General features: G+C 41.8%; 1 pseudogene; it reads left to right on the top strand.

Moving 5' to 3' along the window:
- The first annotated feature begins 1,200 nt into the window (after window positions 1–1,200).
- On the top strand, window positions 1,201–25,895 carry LOC120571011 (annotated as a pseudogene).
- The last annotated feature ends 314 nt before the right edge of the window (window positions 25,896–26,209 follow it).

Below are 26,209 nucleotides of genomic sequence, written 5' to 3'. Positions count from 1 at the left end.
GTGTCTCTCTCTCTCTCTCTGTATGTGCGTGCTAGGAATCGACCGATAAGGACCGATATATATATATATATTTGTTTTTGGAATCTGCTCTGCTATTTCTTTAAGAATAAAACAAAAACACAGATCAGTGTCACTTCTGTAATCATCTTATGTTCATATCACCCAAATGATGTGTGCAATGTGCATCATATGGATGGGTGCACTGCATATGGTTAACTGTGCAAGGGTAAAAGACTTTCATCAGCATCTACAACACAGCCTTGATGATGTATTGCTTGCTGACACATTATAAGACCGATACAATCAGGTCATCACAAAATGTCCTTTGTCAACACATTTAAATAATTTGAGAAAACAATAAACCTGAAAAGTAGCCATTGAAATAAAGTGCTTGATTTGTAATTTAAGACTGCCAGCACTCTGCTAGTGGGGGAGGGGCAGTGCATGGTCTGCACGTGAACTGCAGCGTCTCCAGCAACACAGAGCTGCCTGTGGACGCCGGTCTGTAAATAATGCCGGGAAAAAACTATTGCCGAACACAGCAGCCGTGCATTGGCCGATCCCGATACACGTAAAAACGCAAATATTGACCGGCCGATAAAATCGGTCTATCACTAGTGCATGTGTGTCTGTGTGTGTGTGTGTGTGTGTCTGTGTGTGTGTCTCTCTGTGCGTGTCTTTGTATGTGTGTGTGTGTGTGTGTGTGTGTGTGTGTGTGTGTGTGTGTGTGTGTGTGTCTATAGCAAGAACAAATACAAGATACAAAAACATAATGACAATTCAAGTCATCTCAACCGTTACTTACACATAGTCATATTTTAAAATCTCCAGTTAGCTTGTATCACTGACCTCATGTAGGGCCCTATGGAGTCTTCTAGCTTTTTAGAGTCTCATTTTCACACTGGCCACCGAGCTAAACAACTTTTCTGGGGGAACCCCTGCAATCTTTAAAGTTTAGCTGACATTAACTTCTGTCTGTGTTTTCAGCTTTGCCTCCAGACGACAAAAGCCAGATTGTTATTAAAGAGGAGCAGCAGGAGTGTAGCTCCAGTGTGGACCAGCAGGAGCCAGAGCCCCCCCCACACATTAAAGAGGAACAGGAAGAACTGTGGAGCAGTCAGGAGGGAGAGCAGCTTCAAGGGCTGGAGGAGGCTGATATCACCAAGTTCCCATTCACTCCTGTCCCTGTGAAGAGTGAAGATGATGAAGAGGAAGGTAAGAACGTTAACAGGGTTTTTAGGGGAAATAAAGGGGGAAAAATCTCCAGAAGTCAAGAGCATCAAAGTTCAAGAGAACCTGGTTTATTTTATTTTAGGGTTCCTTTCACACTAGTCTTGCATGTCCAGACCTTCCTCCACAGCGCTGCAGAGGAAGGTCTGGCTAGTCCACACAGCATTCCTGGATGGGAGAAAAACGTGCTCTGGTTTATTGGCTTTTCTTTAATCCAATCACAATAATCTTGGGCAGTGCTAAGCGCTGGACGGAGCCACGGTGCCTCTGCTAAATAGTCTCGGGAAGGAACTTGTTTTGGTGGAACATGTTTACGTTTAAAAGAACATTTATGATAAATACATCTGTGTTTGTGTGTGGTGTGTGTGTGTCTCTATGTTAGAGAGCAGCAGATATGGTCTCTCCTATATCCGGCGTTGTCAGCCAGTCAAAGCCCTGGAACTATACAGGAGACTTTCTTGTCTCGATCACCTAATTAATACTGTCCTTCGCCACGGTCTGCATGCAGACGCACTGGCCGACAACGCGCCGGATATAGGCATGCAGACCGTGGCGAAGGACAGTATTAATTAGGTGATCGAGACAAGAAAGTCTCCTACGTATATGGTTCCAGGGCTTTGATTATGTTGCTGCCTTGATCTGTTACCAGTGTTGGGGAGTAACAGAATACATGTACCGGTGTTATGTATTCAGAATACAAATTATGAGTAACTGTATTCCGTTACAGTTACAATTTAAATAGTTGGTATTTAGAATACAGTTACATTGTTGAAATCAATGGATTACTTGACGATACTTGTCTGTTTCACGAGTTTATTCACTCTGTAAATAAATTAAGAAAACGCCATGCATTTCTCAGAAGCCCCAATATGAAAACGAAAAAATGAGCTATTTGCGTGATCACTGATAAAGGTAGAGATGGAGCCGGAACCGGCACAACAGAGCCAGGGCAGGAATGTGTTTCTATCTTGGAAATTCAAACAGCATTTCACATTAAAGAATGAACAGGGAGAACGAAATATAACTGTGCAGGGCAACCTCTGCTTGCCAGCAACCAACCTCCTTTCAGCGTCCAAATTCCTCCACCTCCAACCTGAAGAAGCATCTTAAAGTAAGTTATTTTTTATAGCCAAGGGTAGTCGTCTGCTGTAGCTAGTTTTACTGGTCAACTTGCTATTTTAACGTTGACGTGTGACTTTACATTCTCCTACGTGATGATTTACTAGCTTGAGTCCAGAGCCGTTGAAAGACTGACTAGCCCCGTTTGACATGCTAGCTAACGTTAGCTAAAATTAGCTCGTGGTAGCTTAGACTGCGGTTAGATTTTTGTATTATGCAGTTCGGGACTACAAATACAAAAAACTATCTGCTTGTTAAGGTACACATTCAGCCAGTTGGAACAGAAGAACACATTCGAATAGGCCTGTTTAGTAAGCTGTATGTGATGGCCGCATTCCTACACTTATAAAATGCAATTCAATGTGGAAGTAATCCCAAATATTCAGAATACGTTACTCAGATTGAGTAACGTAACGTAATTTTTGGGCATGTATTCTGTAACGGAATACGTTTTGAAAGTATCCTTCCCAACACTGTCTGTTACCAACACTATTCAGCTGAGGGAGATAGGGGTCAAGGTCTTTTTTTTTTATTTATTTATTTTTTTTACGTTTCTTCATTCGGATCCATTTGCGATCCGTTCCATTCTGAATAAACTAACAGCAGTTTACATGCTTCATCTGTAATGTTTACCATCGAAATGACTTTGAAGCTGTTATATTAAGGTACAAATCTTGCATAATATGCCTTTTAATGTGTGGCGCCGGGTTCGGACACAATGTTCTCGGGTAGGGTCGGGCTTGCTTTTTGGGCCCGATCTAAGCTTTACTCTGTGTGTGTGTGTGTGGGGAGCCCCAGTTAGCGCTGCGACAGTTCTAATCGGGGAAAATACATAACTTCTTTGTCGGTACTGTGCATGATCTGGCCATGAGGAAAGCCAGTTGTACATTGCCTTGGTAATCCACTGAGCGCAGGTAGGCCACAGGGCCATGTGCATGGTCCGAAATTAACACTCACCAGTCTCCAAATGCAGGTACATTTTCCGTTTGACGAGCAAATCTCAGAGTGCTATCCGCCACGTGGCGAGTAAATGTTTGTACCAAAATGGTTCTGTTCTTCAGCCTTCATTTTGGTAAAGCTGCAGCTAATCAGGGCCCGAGCAGTGAAACTGCAAGGACCCTATTGTTTTTATTATATTATTTTTCCAAGTCCTTCGTCACATTTTTGAGGGTGTTAGAATGCATGAAAACATAAAAAAAATTGCACCCATGTCAGAACTGGTGAAAATTGCAAAGTTCTGTAGTGATTGCGCTCGGGCGTTGCTGGGGGGCTCCATAGCGCCCCCTAAAGTGCGCCATAATTCCGAAAAAAAGTAATAAGTTAATATACCAAATATTGAAGGAACATAGTCCATGGAGCAATTTTTAGAAAAAAATACAAAATTCCCAAATTTCCGAACTCTTGGTTTTTGTGCGGAAATTTTCATTTTACGAACACTTGTTTGAGGACTTTAGGATGCAGGAAAACTCGCAAAATGCAGCCATGTGCAGAATAGTAAACTCTTTCATCTGAATTCACATTTAGGCTCGGAGTGGTATGGTTGCTCTATAGTGCCCCCCTAATTGTTTTTAGCACTTGGGCACATTTTTGACGGTTTAATATATACGAAAACTCACAAAAATTGGCGCCCACATAAACACCTGGAAGTTGCGCATCTTGGCAACACTTGAGCCTATGGCCCCGAAACTTGACAACGTTGTTCTTCATGGCCGATGTAGCATCTGTGCCAAATGTGGCGGCAATCGGCCATTAGATGGTGCTGTTTTAATTTTTTGAAATAATAAGCAAAATATTGATGTATGGGAAACCTACTTTGTCTAACTCGTCCTGGGGCGTGAGTCCTATCGGCACAAAAAATTGCATATAGACTCGGTGAATCCTCGTGACAAAAAGTTATCAAAAGAATTTTGATAGCTAAAACAATGCGCAAGTTAGGAGGACCAACTTCCTGTATGTGGGTGTCGAAACAGGAACAGTTGTATCTTGGCAAAGGTTATTCCGATTGGCACAAAACTTAACATAGTTGTTCCTCATTGGCGGTTTAGCATCTGACTCGTAGACTCGTTGGGCCGTCTTGACAAAAATGTATCAAAAGAATTTTGATAGTGCAAGTTATAGAGGACCAACTTCCTGTAGGTGGCTATCGAAACAGAAAGTTGCCTATCTTTGCAACAGTTATTCCGATTACCAGGAAACTTGACAGTTATTCCGCATAGGGGCTTGAGCATCCATGCCAAATTTTGAGTGAATCGGCCATTAGAGGGCGCTGTTTGAATTTTATTTATTAATTGACCACATCGCGATATATGGAAAACCTACTTTGTCTAACTCCTCCTGGACCGTGAGTCCAATCTGCACGAGAAGTTGCAACCTCATGACTAAAATTATCAAAAGAATTTTGATACCTAACACAAAGCGCAAGTTATGGAGGACCAACTTCCTGTAGGTGGCTGTTGAAACAGGAACGGTTGTATCTTGGCAAGTTATTCTGATTTTCATAAAACTTACAATGTGTGGTCTACATGTGATATTGCGCCACCCCCTATACTCTAGCCACACCCATGTACACAGACCACGCCCCCTTTCATAACTTGTGAACCGTTTAAGGTAAACTCTTGTGAGAGGTATCATTGAACTCAGCAAAGAGTTCCTTTTGAATTGGTGACGGTTTGCCCTGCCCCATATGCTGAAGCCACGCCCCCTTTAATAACTAATGACCCGTTTCTTGTACACTATTATGTGAGGTATCATTGAACTCAGCAGAGAGTTCCCTTTTCGTTGGTGTCTGAGTGCCGCGCAAATGCACGGCTGCAAGGAGCGGCGTCTGCCAGTACCCCTGACGTGCAAGGAGGCGAGGGCCTGTTCATCGCTGCTTGCAGCTTTAATTTGTTGTCTACATGTCCGAGCTTCACTGGGGCGCATATACCCGACGCCAGCCACCACGTCACTTCTGTTAACTGTTAAACCATGCTAATTAATTAGCTAGTTTCCCTTTTTTAGTCTTTTCACTCACATTCATACACATACCAGGGCCTGTGATCGAACCGCAAACTTTGTGATTGTTAGGCAAATGCTCTACCGCCTGAACTACAGCAGTCTTAGGAAGCTGCACAATCGCCAAACGTTAAAGCAGCAAGCAGTGTTGAGCGGGTTTCTAGCTTCACAAAGATGATCAAAACCACTTCAGATGGTTTAAGGCTCTATAGAAAAAGTGGTGAATCCAACCACACACCTATTTCATAACTGCAATAAATGCAGCCTTGATCGGATTTTAACCCAACTTGGTACGTACGTTCCAGTCATGGCGTCCGATGTCTCCATCAATTTTAGACTAGATTTCTGTGGCAGAACTTGAGTTAAAGGTAATTCCCTGCTAGCCCCGCCCTTTTAAGAAGTTCTTTGATTGATGGCAGCCATGTTTTTTGACAAATCTTGCTCATTTATAGTAGTAATTTTAGGATAAAAGCAAATTTTGGTCTTGATAGAATCAAAAGCACCCCTAATCACGGCCACTCACCAGGTCCTGGATTTCATTTATAGCTGCCTTGTCTTTCTTTGACCTTTTTAACCACCTTTCCACTTTTATAAGGCACTGTCAACTTGCCAATGCTTCTCAACATTTATCTACAACTCAACTGACAAGGGGCTGAGAGATGTAAAAAGGCATTGTTGAGGCTGTGACTCAAGCATCTTTGCTGGCCCTTGAAGTGTCCCTCCCAGCCATGTTCTGATTTCCGTTGCCCCTCCTGGTTGTCCTAAACGCACGGGTTCCATAGGGCTAATAAAGCAAGGATTGGATTAATGGATTTGGTAATTCAGCCCTCCCATCTAAGGTATAGTGTAATCCCATCCTTTATACTGCACTGTAATTTTTATTCTCATATTTGATCTGTTTTAATTGTTTTTAACTGCTCTTTAATGTTTTATGTAAAGCAATTGCCCTGTTGCTGAAATGTGCTATAGAAATGAAGCTGCCTTGCCTTGCCTGTCTGACTTTATGCGTTGGAGCAACGGAATGACTGGGCGGACAATGCTGATGGTTTACCCAGGTGGTCCTCTTATAGATTTGTCGCATACTGTGCTGTGTGCAGATAACTTGGAGTTGTAATGGCTTGCCTGTGGCCGACAAAACTCATTTCATAGCCTCTAAGGTAGGGGATGTTGTTGGAATGTGTTGATTCTGGTAAGGCCCCACTATATGTGAAACTAGGCTGCATCCTGAGATCCGTGGAAAACTTCACTTCCGGCTCGAAGGACCAATTATTTAATAGGTATTCACTTAGGACTGTATAGGTGATGGTTACATATAGGGATGTACTGCTTGGGGAAATAAATTACACTGATTGCTCCATTAAGTTGCAATACAAACAGACCTCCATGTCATTTACATAGGAGAATGTTAACATTGTCCAAATCAACAGTCTTACTAGAAATATAAAGGTACAACTAAAGTAGCATTAGCATTAGGAGGCCACATAGTGATTAGCTTAGCTCTGCATCAACAAAGGTCTCACCAAAACACAGTTAAAGCATCAAATGATGTCCAGATCAGACAAAAATGACACGTTATACTCACAGTTCATCAGAGATGCACACAAATTGAACCATTTGAATGCAGTAAAGTCCACTTCGCAATCTGTTATTCTGACAAGTCTCTTGTTATGCCTCTGAATGTGGCTATATGTAACTTTCAGTTTGTGTTGATTCTAGCGGCCGATTTGGACACAAGTGGTAGTATTTTTACCACATTTGCTTTCGTAAAGGTCTTTTCTTTACGGTGCTTTATTGCCCACTGTACTACTGAGTTGGCATTACCGGGAGGTCATATAGTTGCGATAAATGTTTTGCTCAGACAGAAAATCATTAATTTACAATATGAGAATACGTTACAGATGCATCGTTGCATTTCAAGTGTTGCTTACTGTTATCCTACTTAGCCTACTTACCTGAGGGCCTATTCGGGGTGGGTTTGGAATCATATACAATCCCGTAATTGTCTCCATCTGTTTAAAGCCCCACCGATAGCCTGGTTGACACCAGACCCACTCTAAATGAGAGTGGGTCTGGGTAAGGTTCATTGACAGTTCATTTCCAGAGGGGCGTCACCAACGGACGCCACTCAAATGCCTTTGGGCTCATTGGATAGTCCTTCAACCAATCAGACCAACGATCCGGGTGACGCTTTTCACATCCAACAAAAGAAATTTGATTCTGGTTTTTGGTGTCGTCCCTCCACGCCCTACTGTCTCCTTGCAGGTGTTGCATATTGCTAACTTGTTATCTTCTGCACACACGCTGAAGAATTTCCAAACAGCAGATATGTTGCAGGTTAATTCACGAAGCTCCCTACATGTGCAAGAATAGCGCGGGTACACGCCACACACGGCGGAGAAGTTGAAAGAAAGGAAAAAGAGACTGTGTCTCTGTCCGTGTGTGCGTGCGTCCTTGAGAACTGTAACTCGTATAACTTATGTTGTCAGTTAATTATAGCATTGACCGGTATAAAATCGGCATATGTCAGACTGACCTGCCGGTCCCTGTTCATGGTGAAGCACGGCTTCGGTAACCGTCATGTTGAATGTAAACAAAAAGCTGCTCGCCATCGCTGCGCTATCCTCATCGCGTAAAGCCCGCCTCAACGGTTGTGATTGGTGTTAAACCCGCCTCAGCGGTTGTGATTGGTGCCTCAATTTTGAGGACATTGGAAATGGGTTTGAATGGGCTCTTCGCCAGATTGACCTGCAGAGCAAATCTCAAATTTGCCGGAAGGTCGTCAGGGTTTACCCAGGCTACCCCACCGAAGTTGACTCACGTTTTCGCCTGTCGTCACTTTCCCTTTTAGCTTTAAAGGTGCTGACATACCAAGGAGATTATCGGCCATTGGACAGTCTGGCGAGGTCAGTGACTCGAGTCTGTTCGGTGTGTCCTGCGCCATCGTCAGTCTGGGGGGCTGTCAGCCTTCATTTTGGCCAACCTGACATGTTTAGTCGCCAGCAGGGCAGTCGGGATTCACCCGGAAATGGCAAGCGGAATGAGGTGACTAGAAGCTCTCAAAGTCTGACGAAAATCTTTTAAACTGACCTTTGTTGAGCTGAAATGAAGACAGATTCAGCAACTGGATGGCCTATTTCTCGCTTAAAATGTTTTCAGAAACATGTTTCAGTGAACTGGAATGCGTTCATCCAATCAGCTGCTGGTTTTCATTTCTTGGGCAACAATACAGATTAGCGCCGCCTGCTGTTATAAAGATGTATTACGTCTCGGCTCGTCTTTTTGGTGTGTTCTGTGGCACTTTTTGGACCAAGACGGGGAGACTGATCATTTCGACTGGCTTTTCTGTCAACTTTCGGCCGTCGGCTATATGTGTAAGCAGCTTTAGTTGTTCTTCATTTAATTTCCTTCTTTTCTGTGATAGTCCTGTCCCAGTATCAGCCATAACTACAGCAGATAACTTCTAAAATAACATAAAATACAACTACGCCTAGCCTATGAAAATAAATATTCTGCTACCTATCATCTGGCTGGATACGCTAACACAGGCTTTTCCGGTGTTTTACAAAAAAATCTGTGACCCTTCAGAATGTGTAACTGTTGCGCCGTCTACCTGCCATAAATCATTCTGTGACTACGAGGAAAAAATCAAACCCCAAAGGCACTAATAAAAACTACCTAAACACAGCCTTCTTTTCATTGTTAGTCTCGTTGGCTGTTACAGCTCATTTAAGATCATGATTTGAAAAATTACAATGATGATAAAGTCACATATAGTCACTTTAATTACAGACTGCGCCACTTTGTCCTCAACAGCGCAGTTGCATTATTTCACCAAAAGAGGGCACTAATATGTCAGTCAACAGCCTTTCCAACAGTTTTCCAAGGCTGAAGACTAGTAGTGTAGATGTAACCTAAGTAACTGACTGAACAACCAGTATTTCTTTATAACAATCACAATTCAGGTGATAAGATACAATTCCACAACATGTCTCTGTATGTGTTTCCTGCAGATGTTGAGCAGCTGTTGGTGGTTAAAGGAGAGGTTATCCCTGAGCAGCAGGAGTGTAGCTCCAGTGTGGACCAGCAGGAGCCAGAGCCCCCGCCACACATTAAAGAGGAACAGGAGGAACTGTGGAGCAGTCAGGAGGGAGAGCAGCTTCAAGGGCTGGAGGAGGCTGATATCACCAAGTTCCCATTCACTCCTGTCCCTGTGAAGAGTGAAGATGATGAAGAGGAAGCTCAGTCCTCACAGCTTCATCAAAGACAAACTCAACACATGGAAACAGAAGCTGATGGAGAAGACTGTGGAGGACCAGAACCAGCCAGGAACTCACATCCACGTTTACAACCAGAGACTGAAGACCAGACTGGAGACTCTTCTGAACCTGAGACTGATGGCAGTTCTGATTGGAAGGAGACCAGAGAACCTTGGTCAGTTTTAAACTCTCTGAAACATGATTCAAGATGTAAGAAAACATTCAGCTGCTCTGAGTGTGGCAGAAGATTTGGCTGCAAGTCAAATCTGAAGAGACACATGATGACTCACACAGGAGAAAAACCTTTCAGCTGCTCTGAGTGTGATAAAGCTTTCACTGAAAGTGGACACCTGAAGGCACACATGAGAATCCACACAGGGGAAAAGCCTTTCAGCTGCTCAATTTGTAAGAAATCTTTTACAGAGAGAGGAACTTTACGGACACACTTTAGAATCCACACAGGAGAAAAACCTTTCAGCTGCTCAGTTTGTAAGAAATATTTTACAGAGAGAGGAAGTTTACGGAAACACATTAGAATCCACACAGGAGAAAAACCTTTTAGCTGCTCAGTTTGTAAGAAATCTTTTACAGAGAGAGGAACTTTACGATTACACATGGCCGTGGTTCACACAGGAGAGAAAAGATTCAGCTGCAGTGTTTGTAACCGAAGATTTGCCTGGCGTTCTGATATCAAAATACATAAATGTGTTGGCCTGATGGAAACAGAAGCTGATGGAGAGGACTGTGGAGGACCAGAACCAGCCAGGAACTCACATCCACTTTTACAACCAGAGACTGAAGACCAGACTGGAGACTTTTCTGATCCTGAGACTGATGACAGTGCTGATTGGAAGGAGACCAGAAAACCGCAGTCAGCTTTAAACTCTCTGAAACATGATTCAAGATGTAAGAAAAATTTAGCTGCTAAAAGAACTGTTTAAACAGTTGAAATAGTTAGCTAAAAGTACTGACTAAACTGTTGAAATAGTAGCTAAAAGTACTGACTAAACAGTTGAAATAGTTAGCTAAAAGTACTGACTAAACTGTTGAAATAGTAGCTAAAAGTACTGACTAAACTTTTGAAATAGTAGCTAAAAGTACTGACTAAACAGTTGAAATAGTTAGCTAAAAGTACTGACTAAACAGTTGAAATATTTAGCTAAAAGTACTGACTAAACTGTTGAAATAGTAGCTAAAAGTACTGACTAAACAGTTGAAATAGTAGCTAAAAGTACTGACTAAACAGTTGTCTGTATTTTATTCTTTTTCCTGCAGATGTTGAACAGCTGTTGGTGGTTAAAGAAGAGGTTCCCCCTGAGCAGCAGGAGTGTAGCTCCAGTGTGGACCAGCAGGAGCCAGAGCCCCCCCCAGACATTAAAGAGGAACAGGGGGAACTGTGGAGCAGTCAGGAGGGAGAGCAGCTTCAAGGACTGGAGGAGGCTGATATCACCAAGTTCCCATTCACTCCTGTCCCTGTGAAGAGTGAAGATGATGAAGAGGAAGCTCAGTCCTCACAGCTTCATCAGAGACAAACTCAACACATGGAAACAGAAGCTGATGGAGAGGACTGTGGAGGACCAGAACCAGCCAGGAACTCACATCCACTTTTACAGCCAGAGACTGGAGACTCTTCTGAACCTGAGACTGATGACAGTGCTGATTGGAAGGAGACCAGAGAACCTCAGACAGCTTTAAACTCTCTGAAACATGATTTAAGATGTAAGAAAACATTCAGCTGTTCTGAGTGTGTGAGAAGATTTGGCCGCAAGGAACATCTGAAGAAACACATGAGAATCCACACAGGAGAAAAACCTTTTGGCTGCTCTGAGTGTGGTAAAGCATTCACTGACAATAGAACATTGAAGAACCACATGATGACTCATTCTGGAGAAAAACCTTTCAGCTGCTCAGTCTGTAAGAAATCTTTCAAACAGAGTGGACATTTACAGTCACACAGGCAAACTCACACAGGAGAAAAACCTTTCAGCTGCTCAGTCTGTAAGAAATCTTTTACACGGAAGGGAGGTTTAAAGATGCACATGAGAATCCACACGGGAGAAAAACCTTTCAGCTGCTCAATTTGTAAAAAATCATTTACAGAGAGAGGAAGTTTACGGTCACACATGGTAATCCACACAGGAGAGAAAAGATTCAGCTGCAGTGTTTGTAACCGCAGATTTGCTTGGCATTCTTATGTCAAAAGACATAAATGTGTTGGTCAGATGGAAACAGAAGCTGATGGAGAGGACTGTGGAGGACCAGAACCAGCCAGGAATTCACATCCACTTTTACAACCAGAGACTGAAGATCAGACTGGAGACTCTTCTGAACCTGAGACTGGTGACAGGGAATAACGTTTGTGTCCAAGAAAACTTTCTCAAGTATCTAAAAAAAATCTTTATGTATCAACATCTAGATAGAAGACATTATATTGTGTGGTAGAAAAAAGTACACTCCTATTTTAAATATTTTATTAGATGTCTGTCATAAAATCAATTATAATCAAGAAATGAGACAAATGTAACCACCTGATATTTTAAAGGGCCCACACATATATTCACTTCTTTCTAAGTAACGTATTTTAGCAAGATTCACTATTAATCATGTATCAATGTGGGAGATTATTCAATACACATTGGGTTCATGTTTTAATGTTGCGTATCATGTTTAAGCACAATTTAGGCCCAGCAGTCTCGGAGAGGAGACTTTTCTCTGTCAGGGAGAAAGGAAATGCAGGTTGAATCTATCTTTAGTTTAACCAAGGGAGATGTGATGGAGGTAGCATAGGGAAGTTAGCCTAGCACGGTGTTTCCTGTCAGGGAGCGGAGGAGTTTTCTCCTTGAAGCAAAGCTGAGATGGACATATTATGATCTGTATAAAACTATAAAAACTCACTTGTGCATTGCTATGTTCATGGTAATATGATCAGTGACACCAAAATGAGTAAGGTCTTTTGACATGTATTGTGTCTCCTATGCCGCTAATTAGGCCATGGTAAAGCTAATAAAGTAAATGTTAGCCAACTTAACAGGCACCATCTAATTACGAACCCTGTTTGCAAAATCAATTGTTAACCAGGTTTAATGCCGAGTGTACAGAAACGAACCACAGTCTTACTAAAATGTCCTAAAACTAATTTTGGTAATAAGCAGGGTAAAAATAAAACCTTATAATCACAATGGCAGTTTAAGTACGAATGTTAGCCTGTCATTAGACGGCCCCTGAACCTCTTCACCTTTTTTTAAATATGATTTAGCGTTAGTTGGCAGATTAGCTAATGCTATATAGCTACATGCCGAATTTACCTTTACATTTTGATTCGATAACAAGTCTTCAGCTTTATGTTCCCGGTTGAGGTTTTAGTTCCATTTTAGCCAAAAAATAAAACTAACCGATATGAGCTAAGTACAACAGAGGTGTGGCACTCAGTTACTGTTAGCTAGCTAGATAACATTAAGGGATATCGGGTAACGTTCAATTAAACCTAACCTTAAAGTTAGCTAACATTACTGGCCTGTGTAATGTTAACGTTATAGTTAGCTAAATTACGTTAACATTAAATTATGGAACAACAGCCAGTAAATTAACTTACCGCAACTGACATAGCTAACGTTAACTTTCCATTCAGATTCAGTCAGATTAGTACATTTAGCTAGATCACGGATATTTTAATTTTAAATTAATGTGAAAAAGTATGGCTAGTGCAATGTTAGCCTGATTTAACGGCTCTAAAGTTACTTTAAACTAAATCTTGTTATTTGTCAGATAAACACCAACTTCCAAATGCGAAATGTCGAAATATTTGTATTAAGATGAAATGGTGCTTACCATGGGGTTTGACAGCAGCAACGAATCAGTCTTCATCCTAACCCTTCGTAGACTGGCAACTTTTTTCCTTTCTTAATCGAGTGTGGCGCGAATATGTTGCTGGGCAGAATTCAGATTCACTGTCCATCACATCAACAGTGTGTGTAAAGACATCCAGACGCTAAAAAACGATGCTTCCAAATGACCCACGAACATGGTTACTACGTTGCTGCGATGTATAGATTTCCATCATAATAAGACATCCAGACACTCATTAAACAACGCTTCAGAATGACCCGCGATCAATTGCAGATTAAGCTATCTTTTGTATACGTCGCAGCGACTTATGTGTGCTTACTGAGATACACACGCTGCCCGCATGGCCACCTGTCTTAAAGGGGAAGGCTTGGCCGCTAACAATCATGTAAAAGGAGAACGGTGGAAGTTTACTTTACTATCAAGCAATTAAAAAGATTTAGAGTCAACAATGCAACGTCCTGCGATGTGACTATCGCGCATGCGCACATCGCTGATGGTGAGGCATTATAACACTTGTGTTCTTCAGGACAAAAAGTGGTTGGATGGGGGCTTTGTCCATACGGTCTCTGAAGTCTTTGTGTGACACATGATGTGGTGTATTTCGGAGTGGTTGACTGGCTACAGCCCAACAGTTAACTCTGGATTGCGGTTCTGCCTTGTGGTGCCTGAAGTTAATCTGACTCAGACGTTTAGGCTCAAGGTTCTTTGATGTCCCTGCATTCCACCTGCGCTGCTCATCTGTACATGCAAGCCCTGTCTTTCCACCAATCCCTGCATTCTGCACCTGCAATAATGGCAATGTGGCATCATGACTTGCGTAAACATACACAACACTTTCCTAAAGCTAAATGGCGTGCTATCTGTACGCACGTAAATAAAAAATAAAAAAGCTTGGGTTTATGGAAAGAACATTGGGAAAGGCTTTAGTAACACAAAAAATGACAAAAACACAACGATGACCAACGTTACACGCTTAGGAAAATATCTTCCGCCAAAGGCTAAAAACACATCTCTTCTGACTACACCTCCGATAAAGGAGGAGGAATTTTTTTTTTATAATATATATATTGATACTGCACTTTCATATGACACTTTGTAGTATTACTTATTTGCTCTTACTACTTGTCTGGAGTTTCAACCTTCAAGGTTGAACGCACTTAATTGTAAGTCGCTTTGGATAAAAGCATCAGCTAAATGACATGTAATTTAATGTAATTTTTGATAAACGCCAGACGCGGGACGCGATCCTGGCTCTCCTGGGTGAAAGTCCTGTGTTTTACCCATCCGCCACTTCAACCAACCTCGCTCCGCGGACCGCCGTCCTTTCATACTACTCGTTAAGGCGATCATTCACACATAATGTAGGTCGATGGAGGCCAAACGGCGTTGATAAACAGGCTAAAAAACAATTATGCGTCTTGATAACATGCCAAAATGGCATACAAATTGGCGTGTCCTACATACGCCACTTCATGAGATCAGTCTGATAATATTAACATTACTATTAAGCACGAACATAAGTATATTAAATTATAAAGTAGCAGGAATTTGAAAGAGAAGCAGGAAAAGCTAGCCACGGCCGCGAGGTGCGTCTCTGCTACGTCCAGTTGGATTTTTCGAGAGGTGCACACACTTCGCTCAGCCGTGGCTTGGTAGCATTGCGTTTCCCCCAACGCTTCTTCTCCATAAACAACATGAAATCAAGGAGAGGGTTAACTTTTCCTGCTACAGATTTCCCACTGTTGACAGAACAGGGAAGACACACCAATGCAAGTTGGAAGCATAAACTTCAGGCCATCTACGTAGGCTGGAGCCAGTGGCGGTTCTAGACAAATTGTACTAATGGGCCCAAGGAGGGGCCAGTGTTTAACCAGGGGGCACATTAAAAAATGGCAACAAATGATATTTAAAGATTATAAACTTTATTTTACTTTAAAATCATATAAACATTTATTTTGTACAATGAGTGCAGGTGCAAGAGAGGTAGGGCCATAAAAAATGAAAAATGTCTACATGCATAGCAATATGTAGAGTCCATCATGACAGAATACTCAAGCCATGGATGAAGATTAGACCAGTTTGGCCTGAAGCTCCGTCTTCTGTCCCCCATCAAAATGGTTGGGAATATATTTAAGTTGGGCTGTACTGGTACATCATTCTTGGACTTGCTGATATCTGTAGAAAGATGGACAGTAAACATAGGGCACAACTACAACATTTGTTTACTTACAGTGGTATGCATGAGTTTAGACACCCATGCTAAAGTTGACTAAAAAGAGGAATAAAAAAAATTAACTTTTGGAAATTGATCTTAATGCCTTTTGCCAAACCTAGAGATTGGCATGGTTTTATTAGCATTGATATAGATCTAATTTCATTTAGCTATTAGGCTAACTGAAAAAACTGAAAACCATGCCAATCTCTAGGTATGGTGAAGGGTATGTGATGATGTGGGGGTATGGTGAAGGGTATGTGATTATGTGGGGGGGCTATTTTAATTCCAAAGGCAAAGGGAACTTTATCAGGATACATAGTATCCTGGATCCGTGAAATAACTGGCCTTTCAAAATAAAAATCAACCTGCCTCTATGGGAATTTAACATAGGGGTGTGTATACTTATGCCCCCTGTATTTTAAGGATGAACATTTATTTATTTACGTCATTATTCATTCACAAAGAAAATTGGTGTCCTTAAAGGATGGATTTTTCCTCTTTTTTCTTTTTTTTTTAACTAAGGCATTAAGATCAATTTCCAAAAGATGATTTTTTTAATTCCTCTTTTTAGTCAACTTTAGCATGGGTTTCTAAACGTATGCATACCACTGTATGCAAGTATATCTGCATCTATTTCAAAATGTAGACCAAGAATTTACTTAAGAAAAAGAAACCGAGCCACATTGACACAAAAAAATAATTTACAGCAGAAAGCAGCATTTTAAAGGGGTGATAGAATGATTATATAGGGTATTTCACACTGTTCCTAATGGTCTCCTAATGGGGTATATAACATTGGTTGGGCTGAAAATGGCCTGGTTGATATTTTATTGCCCCTTATGCATCCCTATGTTTTGGCCCTATTTGTAACAAGAGCTTTTCTTCCAAATATGGTATGGTCATGAATATTTAGATGAGCTGCGCGCTGATTGGTTGAGCGACTTGCCATACGCACACATTAGAGATGTGCGCTGATTGGTTGAGTGAATCCCCAATACACACACATTAGAGAAGCGACAGAATCTCATATTCCAGACACTGCAATGTTTCCTCACCAAATTCACTTCTGAGACTTTTTTATGTGAGAAATCAACTATATAAAGCTCAAATATGGGCCGTTTTACGAAATTTGTGAAGATTAGCTAGGGGTTTCGTCAGCTGCGACTGTCCCTTCAATCCTAGCTGTGTGTAGCTAGCTACAAATCCCGGATAGTTAGCTTCATTTTCGGCCTAATTCGAGTATATTTACAGTTTGAATTTCGTCACGCCAGTTATACAACATCTAACTAAATGTCTTATAAAGTTAACAACGGTTTCCGATTTCAAGTTAAGGAATATTTGTGAATTCCAGAGGAATTCTAAGAGGAGGCTAGCTAGCTCCATCCAGCCGCAAGCGTGTATTTCACCGATCGTTTGTTTAAATAACTCAACACATTATAATTACACACATTAAAAGATTAACTGGAACCTGTGGTAAGAGATTGCTGGCGTAACAAGCTCGCTGACCGCGCTCTCATTCACACACACCTGGCATTAGGAAGAAGGGAACTGCAGGCCCTGGAGCTCTGTCCAGGCAGCGGTGTTTGGTAGTAGTCCATTAGCCCACAAAGCGGTGACTTTGCGCGGGTATGGAGTGCTGTGGATTGCCAGCCGTAACGGAGCTCAATTGAGCTCTCAGCAGGCCGGGGTCTGTGAAGAAAGGCAGGCCCAGGCGGCGAGGCACCAACACAGACAGCACCGCCGCTTAAGTCCGACACACAGTCGGACAAAATTTGCAATTAGGCAAGGCAAGGCAAGGCAGCTTTATTTGTATAGCACATTTCAGCAACAGGGCAATTCAAAGTGCTTTACATAAAACATTAAAGAGCAGTTAGAAAACAATTTAAAACATTAATAAACAAATTAAAACAAGAATAAAATTGATAGTGCAGTATAAGAATAAAAGTTACAGTGCAGTATAAGAAATTAAAGTTAATAAAATAGATTATTTAAAGAAAATCAACATCAAAAAGATAGGTCTTTAGCTTAGATTTAAAAGAACTGAGAGTTGCAGCGGACCTGCAGGTTTCTGGGAGTTTGTTCCAGATATGTGGAGCATAAAAACTGAACGCTGCTTCCCCCTGTTTAGTTCTGACTCTGGGGACAAGAAGTAGACCTGTCCCAGACGACCTGAGAGGTCTGGGTGGGTCATAGTGTAGTAGCAGATCAGAAATGTATTTTGGCCCTAAACCGTTTAGTGATTTATAAACCAGTAAAAGTATTTTGAAATCAATTCTTTGAGACACTGGAAGCCAGTGTAAAGACTTCAGTACTGGAGTGATGTGATCCACTTTCCTGGTTTTAGTGAGGACTCGAGCAGCAGCGTTCTGAATCAGCTGCAGCTGTCTGATTGAGTTTTTGGGAAGACCTGTAAAGACACCGTTACAGTAGTCAAGTCTACTGAAGATAAAAGCATGGACAAGTTTTTCCAGATCTTGCTGAGACATAAGTCCTCTAACCCTTGATATATTTTTAAGGTGATAATAGGCCGATTTTTTAATTATGTTAATGTTGCTTTTAAAATTTAGGTCTGAGTCCATGACTACACCAAGATTTCTGGCTTTGTCTGTTGTTTTTAACATTGTCGTTTGAAGCTGAGCGCTGACTTTCAATCGTTCCTCTTTTGCTCCAAAAACAACCACCTCCGTTTTTTCTTCATTTAATTTAAGAAAGTTCTTGCACATCCAATCATTAATTTGTTCAATGCACATATTTAATTGTTGTATTGGGCTATAGTTCCCTGGCGATGAGGTTATGTAAATTTGTGTGTCATCTGCATAACTATGGTAACTTATTTTGTTGTTTTCCATAATCTGAGCCAGTGGAAGCATGTAGATGTTGAACAGAAGAGGCCCCAGAACTGAGCCTTGGGGAACTCCGCACGTCATGTTTGTATGCTCAGATGTATAATTACCTATAGACACAAAGTAGTCCCTATTCTTTAAATAGGATTCAAACCACTTTAGTACTGAGCCAGAAAGACCAACCCAGTTTTCCAATCGGTCAAGCAATATGTCATGGTCTACTGTATCAAATGCAGCACTAAGATCAAGTAATACTAAGACTGAAATTTTTCCACTATCTGTGTTTAAGTGGATGTCATTAAATACTTTAACTAGAGCCGTATCAGTGCTGTGGTGTGGTCGAAAACCTGACTGGAAGGCATCAAACCTGTTGTTTAGCAATAAGAAAAGGTTGAGTTGTTGAAAAACCACTTTTTCTATGATTTTACTTAAAAATGGAAGGTTTGATATTGGCCTATAGTTGCTCATTAGTGTCGTGTCTAGATTGTTCTTTTTTAGGATTGGCTTGATGACTGCAGTTTTCAGGGCCTGTGGAAAGATACCTGAGAGCAGAGATGTGTTTACAATCTGTAGCAAGAAAAGCCGAACACTTCGAAACATATTTGAAAACACCCGTTCGGTAGAATATCAAGGCAACAGGAGGAGGTTTTCAGATGTTGTATAATGTCCTCCAGGTTTTTAAGGTTGATCGTATGAAATTGTGTCATGTTGGAATTTGTTTTGCGTGCACACTGTGACAACACATATCCTGTACTTGATATGGAGGCACTGACTGTTTGTCTAATTTTCTGAATTTTGTCTGTGAAGAAGGAGGCAAAGTCGTTGCAAGCCTTGGTAGACAACAGTTCAGATGCTACTGGTACTGGAGGGTTAGTTAATCTATCAACAGTAGCAAACAAAGCACGTGAATTATTATTGTTTCTGGCGATAATGTCAGAGAAAAAGGACCGTCTTGCATTTCTTAGTTCCAGATTATAAATGCGAAGTCTCTCTTTATAAGTGTTATAATGGACCTGGAGATTAGATTTTCGCCAACTGCGTTCAGCTTTTCGACACTCTCTTTTTTCTGTTCTCACACCTATAAAATTTCTCCATGGAGATCTTTTCTTACCAGAGACAGCTTTGACCTTAGTGGGAGCAATAGCATCAATAACATTCCTAATTTTACAGTTGAAATTATCTACCAGCTCAGTGACTGAGGCCCCAGTGAGGGCGGGTGTAGAGGAGAAAAGCTGAATGAATGATTCACTGGTGTTTTCAGTGATATACCGTTTTCTGATTAACTTTGTTTGAACACTTTTGTAAGATATTTGCGTACATTGGAATGAGTCATTAAACAAAATGGCGACTCCACCTCCTTTCTTATTCACTCTATTCTCACTCATAAAACTAAAGTTAGGGGGGGCTGACTCAATGAGAACAGCAGCACTGTTATTATGGTCCAACCAGGTTTCAGTTAAAAACATAAAATCAAGATTGTTCTTGATAATAAAATCATTGATTAAAAATGATTTTCCTGCCAAAGATCTAACGTTTAGTAGGGCTAGTGTTAGTGCGTTTTCAGTTTTTGGGACAGACTGTGGCTGACGAGGAATGGATGCTAAATTTGCAAAGTTTGCAGTTACGTGCTTATTCGCCATTCTTTTTCTATTACCTATCACAACATAAATTGTGGAAGAACCTAATACGCAGGGCCCAGGCTTGTCTTGGAAAGAGTCATGAGTGTTACTATGCATGCAGCCTGGACCCGGCCCATATCAGTTAACGCTTACTGCATTTTGCACACAAGCATCCTTATCAGTTTGGGGAGAAGGAGTTAGCTGCCGTCCTTGAGGGGGCAGAGGGGCCTGGCGTTTTACGATGGGAGAAGGAAGGGGGGCATACTTGGTTCCAGCATTTACCAGCTGCTTCATCTGGTCAGTGAACTCCAACATGGGGATGGGGGAAAGAGGGGAGAGCGACATATCCTTAAAGAGGTCCTCATAGCTGTTGTGGTTGTCACAGGGGCTTGAGGAGTGTTGCACGGGTGAGAAGGGGTGTTGAGATTTCTCATCTCCGGTCTTTGGTCTCCCATGGTCAAATCTTTGCTCAGGTGGGGGCTGTGGTGGCTCACTGCCGCACTTTGTTGTTGTGTCTTCCTCTTGTTTTGGTTCATCTTGTCTCGTGCCCTTGGCCAAGGGAGCAGATGTGTGGCGCAGAAAGTAAAGTAGGCTAGAGGTGAACAGCTTTACTCCTGGCTTGTTAAGGAATAGTCCATCTGCTTTAAAAAGATGTCTGCAGCCCCAGAAAATGTTAAAATTGTCAATGAACTGCAGAGAATGGTTGGTACATGCATTTGAAAGCCATCTGTTCAGTGCCAACAGTCTGCCGAATCTCTCAGCTCCTCCTCTGACTGGCGGTATAGGGCCACTGATAAACACCTTTGCATTTAGGGAGTTGACTGCGTTCAGCAGATTCATAAAGTCACGATTCAGCACTTCAGACTCTTGCTTTACAACATCATTTGACCCTATATGCAGTATAATGTTCTTCACAGTTGGGTGTGCTGCTATGATATCCTGGATTCTTTGGGCCAAATCAGACACCATGTCTTTGGGAAAACAGAGTATTTTGGTGTTTTTACTGCTTTTTATATCTTTCACAGCAGAGTCACCCACAATCAGAGTTTGGGGCCCAGTCGTTAGCTTTCCCTGTAGCTTTTTACTTTTAGAATTGCTCTCAGTCCTTACCCTGCTGTGTGACGATGAGACGTAATCCAGATTATGTCCAGTGTCCTGCAGCAGAGGAGCAAATCTGTTCTTCACCTGCACACTCAGTTGTTGGGGAGGCATTTTGTTGCTGATTTTCCCTTTTGCAGCTGTCCACGGCTGTGTCCTACTAAGTATAGGGGTTGAAGAGGCACTCTGCCTGGGTGGTAATGCAGGCCAGCCGGTCGTATCACAAATCTCAGGGCGCTGTGCTCTGCCCGTTAGTCGTCCTCCCATTTCCCAGGAAAATGATTTACTCTTAGGCTTTGCACCAAAAGAGTTCCAGGGAGGACTGCCACTTGTTGATTTATTATCCGTTCCACAGCCCTCTTGTTTCTTTGTGGGCTTGCTGGTGCTAGTTAGCCGTGTGTTAGCATGCTTTTGTCCATTGTTTTGGGTCACTGGTAAAGTGGTGTCATTTCCACATGATCTGTTCACTTCCAGGTTTACTTCTAACCGGTAAATTTTGGTTTCCAGAACTGCAATCTTCTGCAGGAGCTTGTAGTAGTCCTCTATGGAGAAGGGTGGCATTAGACATACATATTTGTAAAACGGCCCATATTTGAGCTTTACATAGTTGATTTCTCGCATAAAAAAGTTTTAGAAGTGAATTTTGTAATGGAATAGCAGAGATCTGCGCGACCTAGATTCAGAAGACTACCTGATCTCAGGTCAGTTGTGTAGCCTATGTAAATGTTGGGGCGCGACCGTTCTCTTAATACACCCACGGCTGTGACAAAGATTCCGGATTTTGAGATGCTTGCGTAAGCAACTAGCTTTGTTGAGATTCGCCCGTTTTCAGCAGCAGTTTCAAAATATGAGATTTTCATAGTAAAGGGGTGTCAATGGGATTTTGAGCTTATATGTATGTCCTATTTACCCACCGAACTGTCGTTATTCAACTATGACTAAAATATCAACTAAAATCGGTTTTGCATTCTATCACCCCTTTAAGGACACACCGTAGGCCTACAATGAAATTGTAATTGCACTGCTTTGCAAATAGTAAGAACCTTCATCACAAACCTGATGGTGCAGTACTTGATCCACTTGCTGTCCCCCTGGCTGTTCTCTCTCTGTCCCTGTATGTTTTCATCCTCCTCACCCTCTTCTTCATCCTCCTCACCCTCTGGAATTTCCCTCTCTGTGTCAGAGCCCTCACTTTCATCACATGCCCTCTCTCCAACCTCCACCGACTCCTCTGGCTCTCCCTCTTCCTGCTCCTCAACACCTTCATTTGTTTCTCTCATTGCTGTTTTTCTCACTCTGTGGTTTACTGGGGCAGAAAAAGACGCTATATCCCTTCCTCGTTTCATGAGAACTATTAGAAGAAAAACGTAGGGGTAAGCATTACATTTGGTTGCCTAACCATCCCTCCCTACTTAACATGGGCAGATAGCCTGTTGATTACTTTACTCAAATGTATTTATTATTGCAATGCAACAGCCAAGACGGATGAAGTTATGTGGTTTACATCACAACATTGTGTAGACCTAGCAAGGATACTGACATTTGGATATTCGCTTCTGCTTTGATGAGTTTGCTTAAATATGATTAAGTTCTAAACATATCGAGACCAGACATTTACAAACTTAATTTCATTATCAGTGGGAGGAACAAAAGGAACCCGGTTATGTGCAAGAACAACAAGTCACTTACGAGATGAAATTGTTTTGCTTACCTTCGACTCTTGCAACAGGAGAAATCGGAGCTGCTCTGTTCTCTCCAAGAGTAGTGTCTCATTCAACGAGCAGCACCACATGTGGGCGTGGAAGGCAGGCTACAGTGTTTGTGTGCGCCGCTCTAATTTACCCGTGTGGAATGTTGCGTCGCACATTAGTTCCGCTTTTGGCGCTCGCGTGTAAAATCATAATAAATCAATAATCTTTTTATTTGGTCAGCACGGGGGGGGGGGCACAGGGGTGGCCAGGGACATTTCTAGGGAGGCACTGGCCTCCCTAGGCCTCCGTGTAGAACCGCCACTGGCTGGAGCCCTGCGTTTCAATTATTTCACTTGCCCCACACTGATGCAAAAATACATTTGCCAGTGATTATCTTAACTGCACATTACTCCAGTGATGAAATAAATCCATGTCATAGCCATTTTAAGTTTTATGTCAAGTACACAACAAGTAAAACTACAGATTCTCCAAAGTTCAGTTAAAAAAAATCTTTGGAGTAATATGCAAATGAATTGTTAGATTAATCAATGACAAAAATAATCCTTAGGGACAGCCCTAAATGGTTCCATTTTGTAACAGGTTTTAGCAAGCTGACCTTAACAAGCTATGCTATGCTACTTTCAGTTTGTTAGACTAAATTTGTCTAGGACGATACAAACTACCTCTCATTATTATTGGTTTGAGTTTGGTTTGAGTTTAGTTTGAGTGGTGGTCAGTAATGTGTCTGTTTCATTCTGTTTCCTGCAGATATTGAGCAGCTGTTGGTGGTTAAAGAAGAGGTTCCCCCTGAGCAGCAGGAGTGTAGCTCCAGTGTGGACCAGCAGCAGCCAGAGCCCTCCCCACACATTAAAGAGGAACAGGAGGAACTGTGGAGCAGTCAGGAGGGAGAGCAGCTTCAAGGGCTGGAGGAGGCTGATATCATCAAGTTCCCATTCACTCCTGTCCCTGTGAAGAGTGAAGATGATGAAGAGGAAGCTCAGTTCTCACAGATTAATCAAAGACAAACTCAACACATAGAAACAGAAGCTGATGGAGAGGACTGTGGAGGACCAGAACCAGCCAGAAACTCAGATCCACTTTTAAAACCAGAGACTGAAGGCCCCACTGGTGACTTTTCTGAACCTGAAACTGATGACAGTGCTGATTGGAAGGAGACCAGAGAACCTCAGTCAGCTTTAAACTCTCTGAAACATGATACAAGATGTAAGAAAGCTTTCAGCTGCTCTGAATGTGGGGACGGATTTGGAAAAAGGCAACATCTGAATGACCAAATGAAAATCCACACAAGAGAAAAACCTTTCAGCTGCTCAATTTGTAAAAAATCTTTTACACAGAGTGGACATTTACAGAAACACATGAGAATTCACACAGGAGAAAAACCTTTCAGCTGCTCAGTCTGTAAGAAATATTTTACACGGAGTGGAGATTTACAGAAACACCTGAGAATCCACACAGGAGAAAAACCTTTCAGCTGCTCTGAGTGTGATAAAGCTTTCACCGAAAGTGGACACCTGAAGAAACACATGAGAATCCACACAGGAGAAAAACCTTTCAGCTGCTCTGAGTGTGATAAAGCTTTCACCGAAAGTGGACACCTAAAGAAACACATGATGACTCACACAGGAGAGAAACCTTTCAGCTGCTCAGTCTGTAAGAAATCTTTTACACGGAGAGGAAATTTACGGTCACACATGGCAGTCCACACAGGAGAGAAAAGATTCAGCTGCAGTGTTTGTAACAGAAGATTTGCCTGGCGTTCTGATGTCAAAACACATAAATGTGTTGGTCCGATGGAAACAGAAGCTGATGGAGAGGGCTGTGGAGGACCAGAACCAGTCAGGAACTCAGATTCACATCCACTTTTACAACCAGAGACTGAAGACCAGACTGGAGACTTTTCTGAACCTGAGACTGATGACATGGAATAAAGTTTTTGCCTTTTGAAGCAAAACTTCTCAAGTATCAAACAAAAATCTTTATGTATCAACATCTAGATAGAATAGAATAGAATACACTTTATTGTCCCCGAGGGGGAAATTTGTCTTGGACACAGTGCCATATCCGTTGCTTCACAACACAAACAATATGTAACATAAAAACATTCTCAAATTAAAAAAATAAAATACAATACAGTAGGATAAAATCAACATAAAGTGAGATCAGCAGAGCGTCCTAAGACACAAGGACACAAAAGAAGGACACACATGACAGCACAACATCCTGAGAATTAACAGTAGGCTAATAATTAAAGTGCAAAGTGCAAAAAGGACTGGTATATTTACTGCACCCTGCTCTGCTGGGCTAAGATTTACTACTGGAGTTCAGCAGCTTAACGGAAGTTGGAATAAACGATAACTTTAGTCTGTTTGTTTTACATCGTGGCACACAAAATCTTCTCCCTGATGGCAGAAGTTCATATTCAGGGAAGAGAGGGTGTAGAGAGTCTGCAGTGATTCTTTCGGCTTGTTTTCTGACTGCTTGCTCATACAGACTCTGTATGGGCTTATATTCTTTCCTCCCTATTATCCTCATAGCTGCCTTATGGGTGCTAGCCAGCCTGCTTTTTAGCTGCACTGTTAAGTTGCCAAACCATGCTGTGATTCCATATCTAATAATGCTCTCCAGAATCGCCCGGTAGAACATGAACATGATCTGGCTGCTTACTCCATACAGTCTCAGTCACCTTAAAAAATATAATTTCTGCTGCAGTCTATTACACAGATGGTCAATGTGTGTAATAGACTGGACTAGATTGTCTATGTGGACACCTAAGTATTTGTAAGACACGACTTGGATGATTTTCTGATTTTTTTATGACGACCGGCTCATGGTCAATCACTTGCCTTGGGTCAAGGATCATCTCCTGTGGTTTTGTGACATTTAAGATAAGATGGTTGGTGTCACACCACTTAATAAATGTGTCTATCTCATCATGGTACACAGACGGATTTGTCTCCTTCTGAAGAAGGCTCAAGATTGCAGTACCATCTGCAAATTTTATAATATAGTTATTTGGGTGTACTGTCCTGCAGTCATTGGTATACAATGTAAAAAGTATGGGTGATACCACAGAGCCTTGTGGGACCCCCATATTGCTATGTTTGACCTCTGACAGCGTGCAATTGACTTTCACCTGTTGTGTCCTATTAGTCAGAAAAGAATAAAACCATTTAATCAAGGCAGGGTTAACATGCATATTATTCAATTTCTTTAAAAGCAGATAGGGTTGCACAGTTTTAAATGCCGAACTAAAATCAACAAATAATATTCTAGAATA

The sequence above is a fragment of the Perca fluviatilis genome, chromosome 13 (assembly GCF_010015445.1).
Source record: "Perca fluviatilis chromosome 13, GENO_Pfluv_1.0, whole genome shotgun sequence".
In the NCBI taxonomy this organism is placed as follows: domain Eukaryota; kingdom Metazoa; phylum Chordata; class Actinopteri; order Perciformes; family Percidae; genus Perca; species Perca fluviatilis.
The sequence above is the reverse complement of the archived record's forward strand: the minus strand, read 5'-3'. Positions and strand labels throughout refer to the sequence as shown.